Source organism: Giraffa tippelskirchi, chromosome 14, assembly GCF_054371585.1.
Source record: "Giraffa tippelskirchi isolate mGirTip1 chromosome 14, T2T-mGirTip1v1.2.pri, whole genome shotgun sequence".
In the NCBI taxonomy this organism is placed as follows: domain Eukaryota; kingdom Metazoa; phylum Chordata; class Mammalia; order Artiodactyla; family Giraffidae; genus Giraffa; species Giraffa tippelskirchi.
In genome coordinates, this window is record NC_137288.1 from 12452501 (window position 1) to 12474265 (window position 21765).

At 65.9% G+C, this 21765-nt stretch overlaps 1 long non-coding RNA gene across 2 annotated transcripts in view; it reads right to left on the bottom strand.

Moving 5' to 3' along the window:
* The window catches only part of LOC145534288 (uncharacterized), a 33497-nt gene extending 21944 nt beyond the window's left edge, over positions 1–11553 (bottom strand). Inside the window, exon 1 of one of the 2 annotated variants that reach the window (XR_014074417.1) lies at positions 10803–11553. This is a non-coding gene — a long non-coding RNA (uncharacterized LOC145534288). Of the gene's footprint in view, positions 1–10745 lie in introns of both variants that reach the window. The other variant, XR_014074418.1, reaches the window with a different exon arrangement.
* Positions 11554–21765: the final 10212 nt, after the last annotated feature.

Genomic DNA, 21765 nt, shown 5'->3' on the forward strand with positions numbered 1-21765 from the left:
GCGGGTGCCCGCGGGTCCACCTGCGGGCAGGGCCCCTCCCACTCGCGACCTCGCCCGCCGAGACGGCAGCGCGCGCCCGTCGCCCGGCTGTCAGGCTGTCTGCCCCTCCCCCCCTCCTCCCCTAACTCGGCCGCAGAGCCGCCAGGAGCCGCGGGTCGACGAGCCCGACGGGGTTCTATCCCCTCCCCCCCTTCCCTAACTCCCCCCCCTTCCCTAACTCTCGACGAGCTGCGGGTGCCCGCGTGTCCACCTGCGGGCAGGGCCTCTCCCACTCGCGACCTCGCCAGCCGAGGCGCCAGCGCGCGCCCGTCGCCCGGTTGTCAGGCTGTCTGCCCCTCCCCCCCTTCCCTCACTCTGCCGCCGAGCTGGCGGTGCCCGCGTGTCCACCTGTCGGCCGGGCCTCTCGCACTCGCGACCTCTGCCGCCGAGCCGCCAGCGCGCGCGCGTCGCCCGCCTGGCAGGGACTCCGCCCCTCCTCCCTCCTTCCCTCACTCTGCCGCCGAGCTGGCGGTGCCCGCGTGTCCACCTGTCGGCCGGGCCTCTCGCACTCGCGACCTATGGCGCCCAGCCGCCAGCGCGCGCGCGTCGCCCGCCTGGCAGGGACTCCGCCCCTCCTCTCTCCTTCCCTCACTCTGCCGCCGAGCTGGCGGTGCCCGCGGGTCCAGCTGTCGGCCGGGCCTCTCCCACTCGCGACCTCGCCCGCCGAGCCGCCAGCACGCGCCCGTCGCCCGGTTGTCAGGGTGTCTGCCCCTCCCCCCCTTCCCTCACTCTGCCGCCGAGCTGGCGGTGCCCGCGTGTCCACCTGTCGGCCGGGCCTCTCGCACTCGCGAACTATGGCGCCCAGCCGCCGGCGCGCGCGCGTCGCCCGCCTGGCAGGGAGTCTGCCCCTCCCCCCCCTTCCCTAACTCGGCCGCAGAGCCGCCAGGAGCCGCGGGTCGACGAGCCCGACGGGGTTCTAGCCCCTCCCCCCCTTCCCTAACTCCCCCCCTTCCCTAACCCTGTCGACGAGCTGCGGGTGCCCGAGGGTCCACCTGTCGGCCGGGCCTCTCGCACTCGCGACCTCTGCCGCCGAGACAGCAGCGCGCGCCCGTCGCCCGGCTGTCAGGCTGTCTGCCCCTCCCCCACTCCTCCCCTAACTCGGCCGCAGAGCCGCCAGGAGCCGCGGGTCGACCAGCGCGACGGGGTTCTAGCCCCTCCCCCCCTTCCCTAACTCCCCCCCTTCCCTAACCCTGACGACGAGCTGCGGGTGCCCGCGTGTCCACCTGCCGGCAGGGCCTCTCCCACTCGCGACCTCGCCCGCCGAGCCGCCAGCGCGAGCCCGTCTCCCGGCTGTCAGGGTGTCTGCCCCTCCTCCCCCCTTTCCTCACTCTGCGCCGAGCTGGCGGTGCCCGCGTGTCCACCTGTCGGCCGGGCCTCTCGCACTCGCGACCTCTGCCGCCGAGCCGCCAGCGCGCGCGCGTCGCCCGCCTGGCAGGGACTCCGCCCCTCCTCCCTCCTTCCCTCACTCTGTCGCCGAGCTGGCGGTGCCCGCGGGTCCAGCTGTCGGCAGGGCCTCTCCCACTCGCGACCTCGCCCGCCGAGCCGCCAGCACGCGCCCGTCGCCCGGTTGTCAGGGTGTCTGCCCCTCCCCCCCTTCCCTCACTCTGCCGCCGAGCTGGCGGTGCCCGCGTGTCCACCTGTCGGCCGGGCCTCTCGCACTCGCGAACTTTGGCGCCCAGCCGCCGGCGCGCGCGCGTCGCCCGCCTGGCAGGGAGTCTGCCCCTCCCCCCCCTTCCCTAACTCGGCCGCAGAGCCGCCAGGAGCCGCGGGTCGACGAGCCCGACGGGGCTCTATCCCCTCCCCCCCTTCCCTAACCCTGTCGACGAGCTGCGGGTGCCCGCGGGTCCACCTGCGGGCAGGGCCTCTCCCACTCGCGACCTCGCCCGCCGAGCCGGCAGCGCGCGCCCGTCGCCCGGCTGTCAGGCTGTCTGCCCCTCCCCCCCTCCTCCCCTAACTCGGCCGCAGAGCCGCTTGGAGCCGCGGGTCGACGAGCCCGACGGGGTTCTAGCCCCTCCCCCCCTTCCCTAACTCCCCCCCTTCCCTAACCCTGTCGACGAGCTGCGGGTGCCCGCGGGTCCACCTGCGGGCAGGGCCCCTCCCACTCGCGACCTCGCCCGCCGAGACGGCAGCGCGCGCCCGTCGCCCGGCTGTCAGGCTGTCTGCCCCTCCCCCCCTCCTCCCCTAACTCGGCCGCAGAGCCGCCAGGAGCCGCGGGTCGACGAGCCCGACGGGGTTCTATCCCCTCCCCCCCTTCCCTAACTCCCCCCCCTTCCCTAACTCTCGACGAGCTGCGGGTGCCCGCGTGTCCACCTGCGGGCAGGGCCTCTCCCACTCGCGACCTCGCCAGCCGAGGCGCCAGCGCGCGCCCGTCGCCCGGTTGTCAGGCTGTCTGCCCCTCCCCCCCTTCCCTCACTCTGCCGCCGAGCTGGCGGTGCCCGCGTGTCCACCTGTCGGCCGGGCCTCTCGCACTCGCGACCTCTGCCGCCGAGCCGCCAGCGCGCGCGCGTCGCCCGCCTGGCAGGGACTCCGCCCCTCCTCCCTCCTTCCCTCACTCTGCCGCCGAGCTGGCGGTGCCCGCGTGTCCACCTGTCGGCCGGGCCTCTCGCACTCGCGACCTATGGCGCCCAGCCGCCAGCGCGCGCGCGTCGCCCGCCTGGCAGGGACTCCGCCCCTCCTCTCTCCTTCCCTCACTCTGCCGCCGAGCTGGCGGTGCCCGCGGGTCCAGCTGTCGGCCGGGCCTCTCCCACTCGCGACCTCGCCCGCCGAGCCGCCAGCACGCGCCCGTCGCCCGGTTGTCAGGGTGTCTGCCCCTCCCCCCCTTCCCTCACTCTGCCGCCGAGCTGGCGGTGCCCGCGTGTCCACCTGTCGGCCGGGCCTCTCGCACTCGCGAACTATGGCGCCCAGCCGCCGGCGCGCGCGCGTCGCCCGCCTGGCAGGGAGTCTGCCCCTCCCCCCCCTTCCCTAACTCGGCCGCAGAGCCGCCAGGAGCCGCGGGTCGACGAGCCCGACGGGGTTCTAGCCCCTCCCCCCCTTCCCTAACTCCCCCCCTTCCCTAACCCTGTCGACGAGCTGCGGGTGCCCGAGGGTCCACCTGTCGGCCGGGCCTCTCGCACTCGCGACCTCTGCCGCCGAGACAGCAGCGCGCGCCCGTCGCCCGGCTGTCAGGCTGTCTGCCCCTCCCCCACTCCTCCCCTAACTCGGCCGCAGAGCCGCCAGGAGCCGCGGGTCGACCAGCGCGACGGGGTTCTAGCCCCTCCCCCCCTTCCCTAACTCCCCCCCTTCCCTAACCCTGACGACGAGCTGCGGGTGCCCGCGGGTCCACCTGCGGGCAGGGCCCCTCCCACTCGCGACCTCGCCCGCGGAGACGGCAGCGCGCGCCCGTCGCCCGGCTGTCAGGCTGTCTGCCCCTCCCCCACTCCTCCCCTAACTCGGCCGCAGAGCCGCCAGGAGCCGCGGGTCGACCAGCGCGACGGGGTTCTAGCCCCTCCCCCCCTTCCCTAACTCCCCCCCTTCCCTAACCCTGACGACGAGCTGCGGGTGCCCGCGGGTCCACCTGCGGGCAGGGCCCCTCCCACTCGCGACCTCGCCCGCCGAGACGGCAGCGCGCGCCCGTCGCCCGGCTGTCAGGCTGTCTGCCCCTCCCCCACTCCTCCCCTAACTCGGCCGCAGAGCCGCCAGGAGCCGCGGGTCGACGAGCCCGACGGGGCTCTATCCCCTCCCCCCCTTCCCTCACCCTGTCGACGAACTGCGGGTGCCCGCGTGTCCACCTGCCGGCAGGGCCTCTCCCACTCGCGACCTCGCCCGCCGAGCCGCCAGCGCGAGCCCGTCTCCCGGCTGTCAGGGTGTCTGCCCCTCCTCCCCCCTTTCCTCACTCTGCGCCGAGCTGGCGGTGCCCGCGTGTCCACCTGTCGGCCGGGCCTCTCGCACTCGCGACCTCTGCCGCCGAGCCGCCAGCGCGCGCGCGTCGCCCGCCTGGCAGGGACTCCGCCCCTCCTCCCTCCTTCCCTCACTCTGTCGCCGAGCTGGCGGTGCCCGCGGGTCCAGCTGTCGGCAGGGCCTCTCCCACTCGCGACCTCGCCCGCCGAGCCGCCAGCACGCGCCCGTCGCCCGGTTGTCAGGGTGTCTGCCCCTCCCCCCCTTCCCTCACTCTGCCGCCGAGCTGGCGGTGCCCGCGTGTCCACCTGTCGGCCGGGCCTCTCGCACTCGCGAACTTTGGCGCCCAGCCGCCGGCGCGCGCGCGTCGCCCGCCTGGCAGGGAGTCTGCCCCTCCCCCCCCTTCCCTAACTCGGCCGCAGAGCCGCCAGGAGCCGCGGGTCGACGAGCCCGACGGGGCTCTATCCCCTCCCCCCCTTCCCTAACCCTGTCGACGAGCTGCGGGTGCCCGCGGGTCCACCTGCGGGCAGGGCCTCTCCCACTCGCGACCTCGCCCGCCGAGCCGGCAGCGCGCGCCCGTCGCCCGGCTGTCAGGCTGTCTGCCCCTCCCCCCCTCCTCCCCTAACTCGGCCGCAGAGCCGCTTGGAGCCGCGGGTCGACGAGCCCGACGGGGTTCTAGCCCCTCCCCCCCTTCCCTAACTCCCCCCCTTCCCTAACCCTGTCGACGAGCTGCGGGTGCCCGCGGGTCCACCTGCGGGCAGGGCCCCTCCCACTCGCGACCTCGCCCGCCGAGACGGCAGCGCGCGCCCGTCGCCCGGCTGTCAGGCTGTCTGCCCCTCCCCCCCTCCTCCCCTAACTCGGCCGCAGAGCCGCCAGGAGCCGCGGGTCGACGAGCCCGACGGGGTTCTATCCCCTCCCCCCCTTCCCTAACTCCCCCCCCTTCCCTAACTCTCGACGAGCTGCGGGTGCCCGCGTGTCCACCTGCGGGCAGGGCCTCTCCCACTCGCGACCTCGCCAGCCGAGGCGCCAGCGCGCGCCCGTCGCCCGGTTGTCAGGCTGTCTGCCCCTCCCCCCCTTCCCTCACTCTGCCGCCGAGCTGGCGGTGCCCGCGTGTCCACCTGTCGGCCGGGCCTCTCGCACTCGCGACCTCTGCCGCCGAGCCGCCAGCGCGCGCGCGTCGCCCGCCTGGCAGGGACTCCGCCCCTCCTCCCTCCTTCCCTCACTCTGCCGCCGAGCTGGCGGTGCCCGCGTGTCCACCTGTCGGCCGGGCCTCTCGCACTCGCGACCTATGGCGCCCAGCCGCCAGCGCGCGCGCGTCGCCCGCCTGGCAGGGACTCCGCCCCTCCTCTCTCCTTCCCTCACTCTGCCGCCGAGCTGGCGGTGCCCGCGGGTCCAGCTGTCGGCCGGGCCTCTCCCACTCGCGACCTCGCCCGCCGAGCCGCCAGCACGCGCCCGTCGCCCGGTTGTCAGGGTGTCTGCCCCTCCCCCCCTTCCCTCACTCTGCCGCCGAGCTGGCGGTGCCCGCGTGTCCACCTGTCGGCCGGGCCTCTCGCACTCGCGAACTATGGCGCCCAGCCGCCGGCGCGCGCGCGTCGCCCGCCTGGCAGGGAGTCTGCCCCTCCCCCCCCTTCCCTAACTCGGCCGCAGAGCCGCCAGGAGCCGCGGGTCGACGAGCCCGACGGGGTTCTAGCCCCTCCCCCCCTTCCCTAACTCCCCCCCTTCCCTAACCCTGTCGACGAGCTGCGGGTGCCCGAGGGTCCACCTGTCGGCCGGGCCTCTCGCACTCGCGACCTCTGCCGCCGAGACAGCAGCGCGCGCCCGTCGCCCGGCTGTCAGGCTGTCTGCCCCTCCCCCACTCCTCCCCTAACTCGGCCGCAGAGCCGCCAGGAGCCGCGGGTCGACCAGCGCGACGGGGTTCTAGCCCCTCCCCCCCTTCCCTAACTCCCCCCCTTCCCTAACCCTGACGACGAGCTGCGGGTGCCCGCGGGTCCACCTGCGGGCAGGGCCCCTCCCACTCGCGACCTCGCCCGCGGAGACGGCAGCGCGCGCCCGTCGCCCGGCTGTCAGGCTGTCTGCCCCTCCCCCACTCCTCCCCTAACTCGGCCGCAGAGCCGCCAGGAGCCGCGGGTCGACCAGCGCGACGGGGTTCTAGCCCCTCCCCCCCTTCCCTAACTCCCCCCCTTCCCTAACCCTGACGACGAGCTGCGGGTGCCCGCGGGTCCACCTGCGGGCAGGGCCCCTCCCACTCGCGACCTCGCCCGCCGAGCCGCCAGCGCGAGCCCGTCTCCCGGCTGTCAGGGTGTCTGCCCCTCCTCCCCCCTTTCCTCACTCTGCGCCGAGCTGGCGGTGCCCGCGTGTCCACCTGTCGGCCGGGCCTCTCGCACTCGCGACCTCTGCCGCCGAGCCGCCAGCGCGCGCGCGTCGCCCGCCTGGCAGGGACTCCGCCCCTCCTCCCTCCTTCCCTCACTCTGTCGCCGAGCTGGCGGTGCCCGCGGGTCCAGCTGTCGGCAGGGCCTCTCCCACTCGCGACCTCGCCCGCCGAGCCGCCAGCACGCGCCCGTCGCCCGGTTGTCAGGGTGTCTGCCCCTCCCCCCCTTCCCTCACTCTGCCGCCGAGCTGGCGGTGCCCGCGTGTCCACCTGTCGGCCGGGCCTCTCGCACTCGCGAACTTTGGCGCCCAGCCGCCGGCGCGCGCGCGTCGCCCGCCTGGCAGGGAGTCTGCCCCTCCCCCCCCTTCCCTAACTCGGCCGCAGAGCCGCCAGGAGCCGCGGGTCGACGAGCCCGACGGGGCTCTATCCCCTCCCCCCCTTCCCTAACCCTGTCGACGAGCTGCGGGTGCCCGCGGGTCCACCTGCGGGCAGGGCCTCTCCCACTCGCGACCTCGCCCGCCGAGCCGGCAGCGCGCGCCCGTCGCCCGGCTGTCAGGCTGTCTGCCCCTCCCCCCCTCCTCCCCTAACTCGGCCGCAGAGCCGCTTGGAGCCGCGGGTCGACGAGCCCGACGGGGTTCTAGCCCCTCCCCCCCTTCCCTAACTCCCCCCCTTCCCTAACCCTGTCGACGAGCTGCGGGTGCCCGCGGGTCCACCTGCGGGCAGGGCCCCTCCCACTCGCGACCTCGCCCGCCGAGACGGCAGCGCGCGCCCGTCGCCCGGCTGTCAGGCTGTCTGCCCCTCCCCCCCTCCTCCCCTAACTCGGCCGCAGAGCCGCCAGGAGCCGCGGGTCGACGAGCCCGACGGGGTTCTATCCCCTCCCCCCCTTCCCTAACTCCCCCCCCTTCCCTAACTCTCGACGAGCTGCGGGTGCCCGCGTGTCCACCTGCGGGCAGGGCCTCTCCCACTCGCGACCTCGCCAGCCGAGGCGCCAGCGCGCGCCCGTCGCCCGGTTGTCAGGCTGTCTGCCCCTCCCCCCCTTCCCTCACTCTGCCGCCGAGCTGGCGGTGCCCGCGTGTCCACCTGTCGGCCGGGCCTCTCGCACTCGCGACCTCTGCCGCCGAGCCGCCAGCGCGCGCGCGTCGCCCGCCTGGCAGGGACTCCGCCCCTCCTCCCTCCTTCCCTCACTCTGCCGCCGAGCTGGCGGTGCCCGCGTGTCCACCTGTCGGCCGGGCCTCTCGCACTCGCGACCTATGGCGCCCAGCCGCCAGCGCGCGCGCGTCGCCCGCCTGGCAGGGACTCCGCCCCTCCTCTCTCCTTCCCTCACTCTGCCGCCGAGCTGGCGGTGCCCGCGGGTCCAGCTGTCGGCCGGGCCTCTCCCACTCGCGACCTCGCCCGCCGAGCCGCCAGCACGCGCCCGTCGCCCGGTTGTCAGGGTGTCTGCCCCTCCCCCCCTTCCCTCACTCTGCCGCCGAGCTGGCGGTGCCCGCGTGTCCACCTGTCGGCCGGGCCTCTCGCACTCGCGAACTATGGCGCCCAGCCGCCGGCGCGCGCGCGTCGCCCGCCTGGCAGGGAGTCTGCCCCTCCCCCCCCTTCCCTAACTCGGCCGCAGAGCCGCCAGGAGCCGCGGGTCGACGAGCCCGACGGGGTTCTAGCCCCTCCCCCCCTTCCCTAACTCCCCCCCTTCCCTAACCCTGTCGACGAGCTGCGGGTGCCCGAGGGTCCACCTGTCGGCCGGGCCTCTCGCACTCGCGACCTCTGCCGCCGAGACAGCAGCGCGCGCCCGTCGCCCGGCTGTCAGGCTGTCTGCCCCTCCCCCACTCCTCCCCTAACTCGGCCGCAGAGCCGCCAGGAGCCGCGGGTCGACCAGCGCGACGGGGTTCTAGCCCCTCCCCCCCTTCCCTAACTCCCCCCCTTCCCTAACCCTGACGACGAGCTGCGGGTGCCCGCGGGTCCACCTGCGGGCAGGGCCCCTCCCACTCGCGACCTCGCCCGCGGAGACGGCAGCGCGCGCCCGTCGCCCGGCTGTCAGGCTGTCTGCCCCTCCCCCACTCCTCCCCTAACTCGGCCGCAGAGCCGCCAGGAGCCGCGGGTCGACCAGCGCGACGGGGTTCTAGCCCCTCCCCCCCTTCCCTAACTCCCCCCCTTCCCTAACCCTGACGACGAGCTGCGGGTGCCCGCGGGTCCACCTGCGGGCAGGGCCCCTCCCACTCGCGACCTCGCCCGCCGAGACGGCAGCGCGCGCCCGTCGCCCGGCTGTCAGGCTGTCTGCCCCTCCCCCACTCCTCCCCTAACTCGGCCGCAGAGCCGCCAGGAGCCGCGGGTCGACGAGCCCGACGGGGCTCTATCCCCTCCCCCCCTTCCCTCACCCTGTCGACGAACTGCGGGTGCCCGCGTGTCCACCTGCCGGCAGGGCCTCTCCCACTCGCGACCTCGCCCGCCGAGCCGCCAGCGCGAGCCCGTCTCCCGGCTGTCAGGGTGTCTGCCCCTCCTCCCCCCTTTCCTCACTCTGCGCCGAGCTGGCGGTGCCCGCGTGTCCACCTGTCGGCCGGGCCTCTCGCACTCGCGACCTCTGCCGCCGAGCCGCCAGCGCGCGCGCGTCGCCCGCCTGGCAGGGACTCCGCCCCTCCTCCCTCCTTCCCTCACTCTGTCGCCGAGCTGGCGGTGCCCGCGGGTCCAGCTGTCGGCCGGGCCTCTCCCACTGGCGACCTCGCCCGCCGAGCCGCCAGCACGCGCCCGTCGCCCGGTTGTCAGGGTGTCTGCCCCTCCCCCCCTTCCCTCACTCTGCCGCCGAGCTGGCGGTGCCCGCGTATCCACCTGTCGGCCGGGCCTCTCGCACTCGCGACCTATGGCGCCCAGCCGCCAGCGCGCGCGCGTCGCCCGCCTGGCAGGGAGTCTGCCCCTCCCCCCCTTCCCTAACTCGGCCGCAGAGCCGCCAGGAGCCGCGGGTCGACGAGCCCGACGGGGCTCTATCCCCTCCCCCCCTTCCCTAACCCTGTCGACGAGCTGCGGGTGCCCGCGGGTCCACCTGCGGGCAGGGCCTCTCCCACTCGCGACCTCGCCCGCCGAGCCGGCAGCGCGCGCCCGTCGCCCGGCTGTCAGGCTGTCTGCCCCTCCCCCCTCCTCCCCTAACTCGGCCGCAGAGCCGCCAGGAGCCGCGGGTCGACGAGTCCGAAGGGGTTCTATCCCCTCCCCCCCTTCCCTAACTCCCCCCCTTCCCTAACTCTCGACGAGCTGCGGGTGCCGGCGTGTCCACCTGCGGGCGGGGCCTCTCCCAATCGCGACCTCGCCCGCCGAGCCGCCAGCGCGCGCCCGTCGCCCGGCTGTCAGGCTGTCTGCCCCTCCCCCACTCCTCCCCTAACTCGGCCGCAGAGCCGCCAGGAGCCGCGGGTCGACGAGCCCGACGGGGTTCTATCCCCTCCCCCCCTTCCCTAACTTCCCCCCTTCCCTAACTCTCGACGAGCTGCGGGTGCCCGCGTGTCCACCTGCGGGCAGGGCCTCTCCCACTCGCGACCTCGCCAGCCGAGGCGCCAGCGCGCGCCCGTCGCCCGGTTGTCAGGCTGTCTGCCCCTCCCCCCCTTCCCTCACTCTGCCGCCGAGCTGGCGGTGCCCGCGTGTCCACCTGTCGGCCGGGCCTCTCGCACTCGCGACCTCTGCCGCCGAGCCGCCAGCGCGCGCGCGTCGCCCGCCTGGCAGGGACTCCGCCCCTCCTCCCTCCTTCCCTCACTCTGCCGCCGAGCTGGCGGTGCCCGCGTGTCCACCTGTCGGCCGGGCCTCTCGCACTCGCGACCTCTGCCGCCGAGCCGCCAGCGCGCGCGCGTCGCCCGCCTGGCAGGGACTCCGCCCCTCCTCCCTCCTTCCCTCACTCTGCCGCCGAGCTGGCGGTGCCCGCGGGTCCAGCTGTCGGCCGGGCCTCTCCCACTCGCGACCTCGCCCGCCGAGCCGCCAGCACGCGCCCGTCGCCCGGTTGTCAGGGTGTCTGCCCCTCCCCCCCCTTCCCTCACTCTGCCGCCGAGCTGGCGGTGCCCGCGTGTCCACCTGTCGGCCGGGCCTCTCGCACTCGCGACCTATGGCGCCCAGCCGCCGGCGCGCGCGCGTCGCCCGCCTGGCAGGGACTCCGCCCCTCCTCCCTCCTTCCCTCACTCTGCCGCCGAGCTGGCGGTGCCCGCGGGTCCAGCTGTCGGCCGGGCCTCTCCCACTCGCGACCTCGCCCGCCGAGCCGCCAGCGCGCGCCCGTCGCCCGGTTGTCAGGCTGTCTGCCCCTCCCCCCACTTTCCTCACTCTGCCGCCGAGCTGTCGGTGCCCGCGGGTCCACCTGCCGGCCGGGCCTCTCCCACTCGCGACCTCGCCAGCCGAGCCGCCAGCGCGCGCGCGTCGCCCAGTTGTCAGGGTCTCCGCCCCTCCCCCCCTCCTTCCCTCACTGGGCCGCAGAGCGGCCAGCGCCCGCGGGTCGAGCACCCGGACGGACCTCTCCCACTCGCGACCTCTGCCGCCGAGCTGCCGTGTTGATCCCGCTCGACCTCACCCGAGTGGGCTCTCGGCTCGCCCTGCCTTCCGGGGTTGATCTGGTCTCGGCGACCGAGCCGCCAGATCGACCCGTTCTCTTCCGTTTGCTTTTTCTTTTTCAGGTGCGTCGGGTTTGTTGGTTGCGGTTATGTGAGGGACGAGTGCGTGCTTTTGCTTTTGAGGCGCTGCTATATGAACGCGTCGTTTCAAATCCAAGTCTCTTCATTTGTGCCGTTGCTCAACGTTGCTTTTGCCGAAAGAGCCGTCGTCCGGGTCACAAAAGGGCTTTCTCCTGGCGTGCCCAAAGATGGTGACGGGGACACGGACGGGGATGCTGGCGAGTTGTTGTTCTGGGGCGTGTGCTCACACCGTCTGACGTGGGCCTGCGATCCCCCTCGGATGGGAGTGCATTCCGCTGCTCCGTGGGTGGGGAGTCAAGAATCCTTCCCGTCCCGTCCGTCCGTGCGTCCGTCATCCCTCGCCCAGGGACGTTCTCGAGAAGTGTGGGCGGATCCCGTTCTCCTGTCTGCGCCGTTGACTGAGCGGAGAAACGCGAACTAGGATGGGCTCCGTCTGGCAACGAGTCCCCGTCGGTCGCCCACTAAGCTCCTATGCTGGGGCTGGCTCACTGGATAGCTGGTTGGGGGTCGGGCGCCACCTGCCTGTCGGGCGCTTTTTCAGAGGGTCTTGGGGCGGGGCGACCACGGATGGAGCCGGCCCGGGCCGGCTAACTCTTGAATGCCTTGAGGCTGTGGAAGGAGGCGGTGTGGGAGGGGCACCTTGGGACAGAGGTCAAGGGGGCGGGGATAGGTAGCCACTTCGGCTTTTCGGTTTGGGTGGGAAATCTTGACGAAACTTAACTGGATTCGAGAAAACGGGCATTGGATCCCAAGGGAATCGACTTCCTTCTCTCTGGCCTGATCACTTCGCATGGGGGAATCTTAGTTCTCCCGCCAAGGATGTTGAAACCAAGACGTGACAGGTCACGCGGGTCCAGTCTCTCCAGTGAGGTTCAGGGGCAGAACACAAGGGTCAAAGTTCGCCTCGTGACAACGAAACCCTGCGCACCCACCCCACTCCTCCGCCACCCCACCCCCCCCCCCCCCGCGCCGGCCAAATCGGAACACTCCCTTGTCTGCCCAAGACAAGTGCTGGCCGGTGGTGGCTGAGGTGAGGGGGGCAGACTCCCGTTGCACGGGAGTGAGCTTGATCCCGGAGGTGATGAGCTCAGAAAACACAAGCAAATATTCAGAAGAATATCTGTGCACGTTGTCCTTTGCTGACTGTGTCTTTCTGTCTCTGCCCGCACCACCTACACACGCTGCCCACGCCCCCAACGCGTACACACACAGCGCACGCACTCCCGCACGGCCCTACGCAGCACCCGCACACACGCCGGCCACACCCTGCACACCCACTCACACACACACACAGCGTTGTCCTTGGACTGGCTCTGTCTCTCTGCCGGCCCCCCCCCACACCCACGTGGCGCACAGACACACCACCACCCCGACACTGGCCCCCTACACACACGGCCCTATGCGCCACCGCACACAGGCACACACCCCGCACGCACACTCCCACCCCCCCCACCCCGCCCCACTATGTTGTCCTTGGCCTGGCTGTGTGTCTCTCTGCCTCTGCCTCTGCCTCTGCCCCTCCCCCCACTCACAACTACGTGGGACCTGCACACAGCACAGACACACACCCCCCACACACACTGCCCTCCCCCACACGGTCCTATGGGCCACCGCACCCACGCACACACCCGGCACCCACACTGCTTCTCACCCCCCCGCCCCTCCCCCACACACTATGTTGTCCTTGGCCTGGCTGTGTGTCTCTCTGCCCGCCCCCCCCTTAACAACCACGTGGCACCCGCACACAGCACAGACACACCCCCCACCCACCCCCGCCCCTCCCCCTCCACACACTATGTTGTCCTTGGCCTGGCTGTGTGTCTCTCTGCCCGCCGCCCCCCTCACACCCACGTGGCACCCGCACACAGCAGAGACACCCCCCCCTACACACACACTGCCCCCCCCCGCGCGGTCCTAGGCGCCTCCGCACACACGCACACACCCCGCACGCACACTCCCCACCCCGCACCCCGAACCCGCCCACCCACACTACGTTGTCCTTGGCCTGGCTGTCTCTCTCTGCCTCTGTCACTGCCCGCCCCTCCCACACCCGCACCCACAGGCGCACACACCCCCGTGGCATTCGCACACAGCACAGACACAATATCCCCCCACACTGCCCCCCTACACACACGGTCCTAGGTGCCATCGCACACACGCACACACCCCGCACGCACACTCCCACCCCCCGCCCCGCCCCCCCCACACTATGTTGTCCTTGGCCTGGCTGTGTCTCTTTGCCTCTGCCTCTGCCCCTCCCCCCACTCACCCCTCCGTGGGACCTGCACACAGCACAGACACCCCCCCACACACACACACTGCCCCCCCCACGGTCCTATGGGCCACCGCACACACCCCGCACCCACACTCCCCCCCGCCCCCTCCCCCACACACTACGTTGTCCTTGGCCTGGCTGTCTCTCTCTGCCGCTGTCACTGCCCGCTCCCCTCCCCCACACCCGCACCCACAGGCGCACACACCCACGTGGCACCCGCACACAGCACAGACACACCACCCCCCACACACTGCCCGCCCCCCCGCACGGTCCTAGGCGCCTCCGCACACACCCTGCACGCACACTCCCACCCCGCACCCCGACCCCGCCCACACACACTACGTTGTCCTTGGCCTGGCTGTCTCTCTCTGCCTCTGTCACTGCCCGCCCCCCCACACACCCGGACACACCCCCGTGGCATTCCCACACAGCACAGACACAACACCCCACACACGGTCCTATGTGCCGTCGCACACACGCAACACCCCACACACGGTCCTATGCGCCATCGCACACGCGCACACACCCCGCACGCACACTCCCACCCCCCCGCCCCCCCCCCACTATGTTGTCCTTGGCCTGGCTGTGTCTCTCTGCCTCTGCCCCTCCCCCCACTCACACCTCCGTGGGACCTGCACACAGCACAGACACCCCCCCACACACACACTGCCCCCCCACGGTCCTATGGGCCACCGCACACACGCACACACCCCACACCCACACTCCCACCCCCCGCCCGCTCCCCCACACACTACGTTGTCCTTGGCCTGGCTGTCTCTCTCTGCCGCTGTCACTGCCCGCTCCCCTCCCCCACACCCGCACCCACAGGCGCACACACCCACGTGGCACCCGCACACAGCACAGACACACCACCCCCCACACACTGCCCGCCCCCCCGCACAGTCCTAGGCGCCATCGCACACACGCACACACCCCGCACGCACACTCGCACCCCCCACCCCGACCCTCCCCCAAACTATGTTGTCCTTGGCCTGGCTGTGTCCCTCTGCCTCTACCTCTGCCCCTCCCCTCACTCACACTTACGTGGGATCTGCACACAGCACAGACCCACACCCCCACACACACACTGCCCCCCCCCACGGTCCTATGGGGCACCGCACACACGCACACACCCCGCACCCACACTCCCACCCACCCCCCGCCCGCTCCGCCACACAGTACGTTGTCCTTGGCCCGGGTGTGTCTCTCTGCCCGCCCCTCCCCCCCACCCCCCGCTTAACAACCACGTGGCACCCGCACACAGCACAGACACCCCCCCACACACACACTTGCCCCCCACACACTGCCCTCCTTCACACACGGTCCTGTGCGCCACCCCCCCCCACGCACACACCACGCACGCACGCACCCACCCACCCCCGCCCCTCCCCCCACACACATTATGTTATCCTTGACCTGGCTGTGTGTCTCCCTGCCTCTGCCTCTGCCCGCCTCCCCTCACACCCGCACCCACAGGCGCACACACCCACGTGGAACCCACACACGGCACAGACACGCCCCCCACACACACTGTGTGGTGTCCCTGTCCCTCACTTTCTCCTTCCCTTCTTCATCGTCCCTCTGCCCCTTCCTCCCCACCTCCAGCTTCACAGGACAGGGTGCCTCTAAGGTGCCTCTGCCTGTTAATACACCCTTGACAGGAAGATTTCTACAGTCTGACCCGTCACGCCTGTCACCTGGGGGGGGGCGGGGCGGGTGCGTGGTCAAGCATCCTTGGTATGCTAGGTAGAGCTTTCTCTGTGGAAGGTAACGCTGTTTGCCACTTGGGGCATACCTTCCACGGTCCCTAGTGGTTGACACGCCACCCACTTCACTGAGCAAATCCTAGGAGCCTTCACCGAATCTCTTGCAAAATTCTTCAGAACTGTCAGTCTTCCGGTCACCCCCCATCATCATCAGGCGACGTGTAGAGGACCGATGGAAAAACGGGAGGATTGACTTCTTCCATGGGATCGGATGACCTGAGGAGTAGGATGCTCAAATGGATGCCTGACTTCTTGACGAAAATACGTTGGGGCGGGGAGGGGCAGGACGGTCCACTTAGGAGGTCGGGTTGAACGTGTACACATACGACATGTACATCATACAATCCACAAGCACCTACCAGGCAGCACAGGAAATGTAGGCTTCCTACTTTGGATTCACCTCTGAGGGAAAAGAATCTGAAAACCCGAAACGAGCACGACTTTGTAAACCCACTCTATACTTCATTTCTGCCATAAGGGTGGTGTCATCTGCATATCTGAGGGGATTGCTATTTCTCCCAGCCATTTTGATTCCAGCTTGTGCTTCATCCAGCCCAGCGTGTCTCGTGATGCTGTACTCGGCATGTAAGTTAAATAAGCAGGGTGATGATAGAGAGCCTTGATGGACTCCTTACCCTATTTGGAACCAGCCTGTTGTGTTCCATGTCTAGTTCTTACCTGTTGCTTCCTGACCTGCAGAAATACAGATTTCTCACTACTTTTGTTGTTGTTGTTGTGAATTCCCTAACCTGAGTGAAAAGCGCGAGAGACAGAGAGAAGAGGGGGAGGGACAGGCAGACAGGCAGGGGGGGAAAATAATCATAATCATAAAAAAAAAAAAAAAAAAAAAAGGACCTTACCGTTAACTCTGTTGCTTTCCAGATCCAAAGAGACCACAAAGGACCGGAAAGGACACAATGTTTAAAATGGGAATTGGAAAAGACGGACATCCACTTGGTCGCTTCAAACAATAATGCCCCTGTCAGCGGAATAGAATCGTTTCTCTTTTTCTCTCTACCTGGTCCTTCCAGACTTCAGAAACTCTCAGTGAGGATTCTTCTCTCCTTGGCGAGAGAGTGATTTCCATACGTTCCTTAGGGGCCCAGAGGATGTTTCTGTGAAACGGGGATATCCACTTCTGGATGGGAGATTCCTGGGCCACGTGTGTTTGGTCCTTTGCCTGTGGTGCTTCCCCCGAAAGTGGGACTGGATCCTGAAGTTTTCTGAGTTGCCTCCGATATCGGAAGCTCTGTCAGAGGGGACAACCCTCTCTGGGGGGACATTTGCCACCATCTCTTGCCCTTCTGACGGAGAACTCAAAAGGCCCTGTGCCTGAAGCTCTGCAGATGGAAGCTAGAGTGAAGGAGGAAACAGACAGAGCTGGACTCCATCTTAGGCCAGGCTGCGAACATGAGGCTACACGCACGGTCACCCTCCCAATGGACTCTGAACTTTGTGCCCGGTGTCTATAGAAGGGGCATACCAATGGAAAACCGGACACGCACACACACACACGCAGGCGCCTGCCCGCGCGTGCGCGCGCGCGCACACACACACACACACACACACACACACACACCCGGATAAAACAGCCTTTGGGGCTTGTACTTGGACTCTCCGTGGCCTAAAAGAATATGCTAATTATCTCTGTCACAGAACAAAGCCATCAGTTCCATTATGTGTATCAGGATATGACCACAGGCCTGTGAATAAATGTCCACTGTGTATCTCGTCTTATAACACATGAATGATGGGGTTATCGGGATTGTCTTTACCCTTCCTTTGTTTAGGTAAGTCTCAAGGAATTTGGGGTGGTGGGTTCAGACACATACCCCTGAGGTATAAAAGATTTTCACGAATGCTGGTTGGGGTCCTTGGCTAAGAGAAGACTCTGCCTTGGGCCCGCTGGTGTAAGAAACTGCACTCCACTACCTGCATGGTCCTTCTGAGTGAGTTTGTTTCCCAGAACGCGTGGCTACAACAAGAGGACTCGGTGAACATTTCCGACAGAGCTTCCTTGGTGGCTCACACGGTCAAGAGTCTGCCTGCGATGCAGGAGACCCGGGTTCCATCCCCGGGCCAGGAAGGTCTCCTGGAGAAGGGCATGGCAACCCGCTCCAGGACCCGACCCTGACATCTAGAAATCTCCTTGACTGACTCCCCCTGCACCGACTGGTTTCGAATCCGCTCCAGGGATGAACCTGTGTGTTTCCTTGGTTTCCCTACAAGTGCCTCTGAGGAAATACCTGATTGCTTGCACCCCAGGCCTGCTTTCCCAAACCCGTCCATCGACATCACAGCCTCCTGAGAGGAGATATGAGAACTGGTTCACTGAACGGAGGATCTGTGCTCAGAGACTCTTTTCCATGACAGGGAGGCCCGTACTAACTAACCTATTTGGTCCCTCCCTCCTTCCCTCGTTCCTTCCTCCTTTCATTCTGGATTTTCTTTTCTTTTTCTTTCTTTCTTTCATTCTTTCTTTCTCTCTCTCTCTCTCTCTCCCCCTCCCTCCCTCCCTCCCTCTCTGTCTGTCTGTCTTCCTTTCTTTCTTTCTCTCTCTGTCTCTCTCTCTCTCTTTCTTTCCTTCTCTTTCTTTCTCTCTCTCTCTTTCTTTCTCTCCTTCCTTTTTCTCTTTTTCTCTCACGCACACGTGCCTTCTCTCACGGACACGCGCACATGCACGCATTCACACACACACACAGTCACCAGCTCAGCTTTTCATGGGTTCCAGGCAAGTGTCAGAGGAGGGAACGCCTGGGGTCCGGAGTAGGCCGCCGCCCCCACCCCACCCCACGCACGCACCCCTCCGTGCCCTATGGAGTGTTTTGGATTCAAGTGACTTAAGAACCGGCCAGCGCCAGCGGAACGCTCTGCCCCTCCCTCCTTTTCTGTCTCTCTGAAGGCAGGCAGGAAGGAAAAACGCCTCCCACGGAGGAAGATGTCAAGAGATGATGGCTGCTTCGACGCACGTCCGTGATCCTCACATGCATTAGCGGGGTTTCCTGGGTTACGAAAAGGAGGAGACTCCTTTGGCCTGACCCAAGGCGAGTTTGTCCCTCAGCCTCCCTCCCCCCCCCCCCAGGCCCATTCCTCCGCGCGGTGCTGAAGGGGCAGCCTCAAGGTGGAGAAATGGGGGTGGGGTCGGGGCGGATCACCATTCAATCGAGGCAAAGTCCAAAGGCTCTTCCTTGACTGGAAAGCGTTCTGCATTTGAATGAAGCTATCCCACGAGGGGCCCTGCAGGGGGAGCGGGAGGGGGAGGGGGAGGGGGAGGGGAAGGGGAAGGGGGAGGGGGAGGGGAGGGTGGAGGGTGGCGGTGGGGGTGGGGCCCACAGACAATAGCCCCGGCCAGCGGCCGGCCTTGCCTGGCTGAGGAAGCCCTCTGGCGGCGGCGGGGCCACGCCCCCGACTCCTGCAACTCGATCCCTTCAAGGAAACTTCTGCGGTGATTCCTGTCCAGGGGAATCATCAAAGTTGGCCTGTTTCTGAAAAAGGCCTGAGTCACAGCTGTGACAGATTCTCTGGCTCTCTTGACACATGGATTGACCTGCACCCTCCCACCCTGGCAGATCCTTTGGACACGCCTGAAGAGGTCTTTGGCCTCCGTCAGAAAACAAGCCAAGATAGACACACAAATACGTGCTTGTCTAGCCTTGTTGAACAGGCCAAAAATGATGCATGGCCTTGGATTGGAGAGAAATCTGCTCCTCTCACACGCCCGAAGGCAGGAAGTTCTCAGCGGGACAGAACCTGCCTTCACGTCTCAGCGGGACCACCGGGGACGGTCCCCTGGCCCTCACCCGCCCCCAACCCCTAGACCAGCTCCCCCGACTCCTCTCCCCACCCCCCACCACCCCAGCGCCCAGCCACCGAGGGGGGCCCGGGGAGGGATGGAGGTCTCAGCCGCGGTTCTGAGAGGTCACTTGTGAAACCGCCCTAGCTAGGCCGAGACGCCTAGGAGTAATATTGTAAAACATGAAAGAGAACACAAAATGGACTGATGACTCTGAGAGAAGAATTGTAATTGGAGGAAATTTCAGGACTGGCTCTGATATTGCATCCCGGAAAAAGTAAAACTCATACAGAGAGTAGAAAAGTGGTTACTAGGGCTATGGGGAGAGGTTGGTAAAAGGGAACAAATATTCAGCTATAAGATGAATAGAGTCTGAGGATCTCATGTAAAACACGGCAATCTTTTTGACATGTTTTGTATAAATGAAATCTTATGAAGATAAAATCTAAGTAGGAAAGATGGAGGGAAGAAAAAAAAAAGAAGGTGAAATATGTGAGGTGATATGAATTAACTGGATGAGGAATCCTTTCACATCGTAAACACATGAAATCACCACAGTTATATTTCAATTTCTTGCAATTTTATATGTCAATTATACCTCAAAAAAGTTGAAATTTTAAAAAAGATATTACAAGATCTATGAAAAACCGTGAAGATTGTGTCTGGCTTGATAACATTGAGAACGTAGAACTCAGGCGATCCAAAACGTCCCCCTGACTAATAGAGTGTTTGTGTCATCGGTTACTCAATTCTGAATTATCATAGGTTCCAGAATTGTTGGTTGGATGCAAGATTTCAAAGCAGCCACATACTGGAAAACTTAGTTTTAATGAGTTTAGTTCTATTCTCTCAAAGCGGAGAGCTCTATTTAAAGATGATACTTTACGTGGACTTCCTTGATTTTTCCTACGTCGGATCAGAGACGGATGTAGTGAGATATCATGAAGTAATTCCCTGTTTTTCTCTTTATAATTTCCGCGACATGATCCTTCTAGTTAGTAAGAAACATTTGTGTTGCCTTGAAGAGAATTAGATTATTATCATAATAATGGAAAGGGAAAGTAGTAGGTTTATGCTTGGCCCTTTTATATTTAAAATATACCTTTTTGGCTACAGTGTGAGGCATAGGAGATCTAGATCCTGCAATCGAGGAATGAATCTGTGCCCTTTGCAATGGAAGCAAACTGTCTTAATCCCTGGAACCCTAAGGAAGTTCCTCAAAAGAGACGGTTTGCGACTAGGTCAGAAATGATAGTCTTCAAAGGCAATCCCTTTAAGGTCAAAGGAACAAAATTTACTGACTGAAGAAAAGCCTCTGGGTAATACGAATGAGGAGTCTCTGACCTATGAGCAGCCCATCAATACTCCTATTGCCGGCAATAGGAGTAAAGAGGACATCCCATGACACAGAAGGACCTGTCCCAGGAGAGAAGCCCAGGTTCATTCTGCCCGAGAGGAGAAGGCGGGCCGAGCGATGGTCTGGGAAGGGTTTAGAGACTCAGGGTGCGGGCACATGGCTACGCTTGCTGATGAGGGGTCAGATTCCCGATGAGATGAGACGACACGGCTCGCCAGCATGGTGGGGCCGTCAAGAACCCCCTCGAATCTTGCAGACCCTCTGCGACCAATGAGAGAGAGCCAGGCACCACTGCTCAGGGGCACAGCTTCTGCTCTGCTCTTGGCAGGTCCCGGTCACCTGCCACCTTCCTAGGTCTCCAGCAGAGGTAAAGTGAGGCCCAAATGCCGCCTGAGAATCTTTGAGCTCAGAATGGACACTCTCTTTTTTCAGTGGCCTGGAGTGTCATAAGCAATCCAAAGGTGAGCAGAATTAAATGCAAGTAGTCAGAATAGTGGTGAGAACAAAAGGAAATGGCAAGTCATTGTTAACAATCTATTTTGGACTTAAAGTTTTGTGAAGAGAGAGACGGAACCTAGCTTCAGAAGGGGAGGGAGGTCCAGCAAGGTCGAATGAGGCCCACTGGTGGCTGGGGACTCATCTGGAGGAACTTCTCTGAAGAAGGGCCTGGGATCCATCTGAAAGCGGGAGTGAGAACCCAGGCCCGGGAGTGAGTGTCCAGAGCTGGAATGAGAGCTCCTGGGAGACTGACTCGAGCGCGGCTGGTTTCCGGGGCACCCACCTCCCCTTCTCCTCAGCTGATGCCCGCAGGCTGGGTCACGGCCCTTGAGGGAGAAGCCTTGGCAGAAGGTCTCCCCATGGAGGGAGCCCATAGGTGTCTCAGTCTGTCAGTGGCAGTTGCTCGTTTTCTCGGGCTGCCAGCCCATCTGAGCTGTTTCTGTTGGAGGGGAAATCTGCCTGAAGTTATGCCTGAGGCATGAGCTCTCTTATTATCAAATTAGGCGAATATCTGATACATAATGTGAATACCTGGCATACTGCCATGGAATTTCTAAATATCCGTGTGCCGAAAGCTAACTCCATCCCCACGTGTGCGAGCTAATTCAGGTGAACTCGCTCGTGTGGTAGTAGTGGTGAGAGCAGGAGTGGATCGGGAGCGAAAGGACCAGGTGGAATTTCTCGATTCAAATCCATGAATCTCTGAGGACTTCGTGAGCACGTTACACTTTAAGTGTCATTCCTGGCCTGAGAGGGAGCACGAACAGGACTTTTCTGATGGCTTCATGGAGACGTGAGACAGGAGTCGAGATCCACAGTATGCAGCGAGCGGTATCTTTGCTTATAGGCAGATCCAGAAAAAGCTATCAGCTCACTGTTGGTTCTTTCAAAGCACGTAGTAGCTGTGTGGTTGCCCGATAATGTGAGTGCCGTCCACCTAGACTGTACACGCACCTCACGCACCGAGTATCTGTCGGCCTTGTAGATGAGGAGGTGGCTGAGGGGCGTTTGCGCAAGTGACTGGGTTTGAATCTAGACAGCACCCTTTGCTGTGGGCTTGGTGAAGTGCAGGTCCTCAGTACACAGGATTCTCATCCTTCCTGGCCTGTTTCTGGCTCCTCTTCACCATCTGGGTTCCACAAGCCTCATCTTT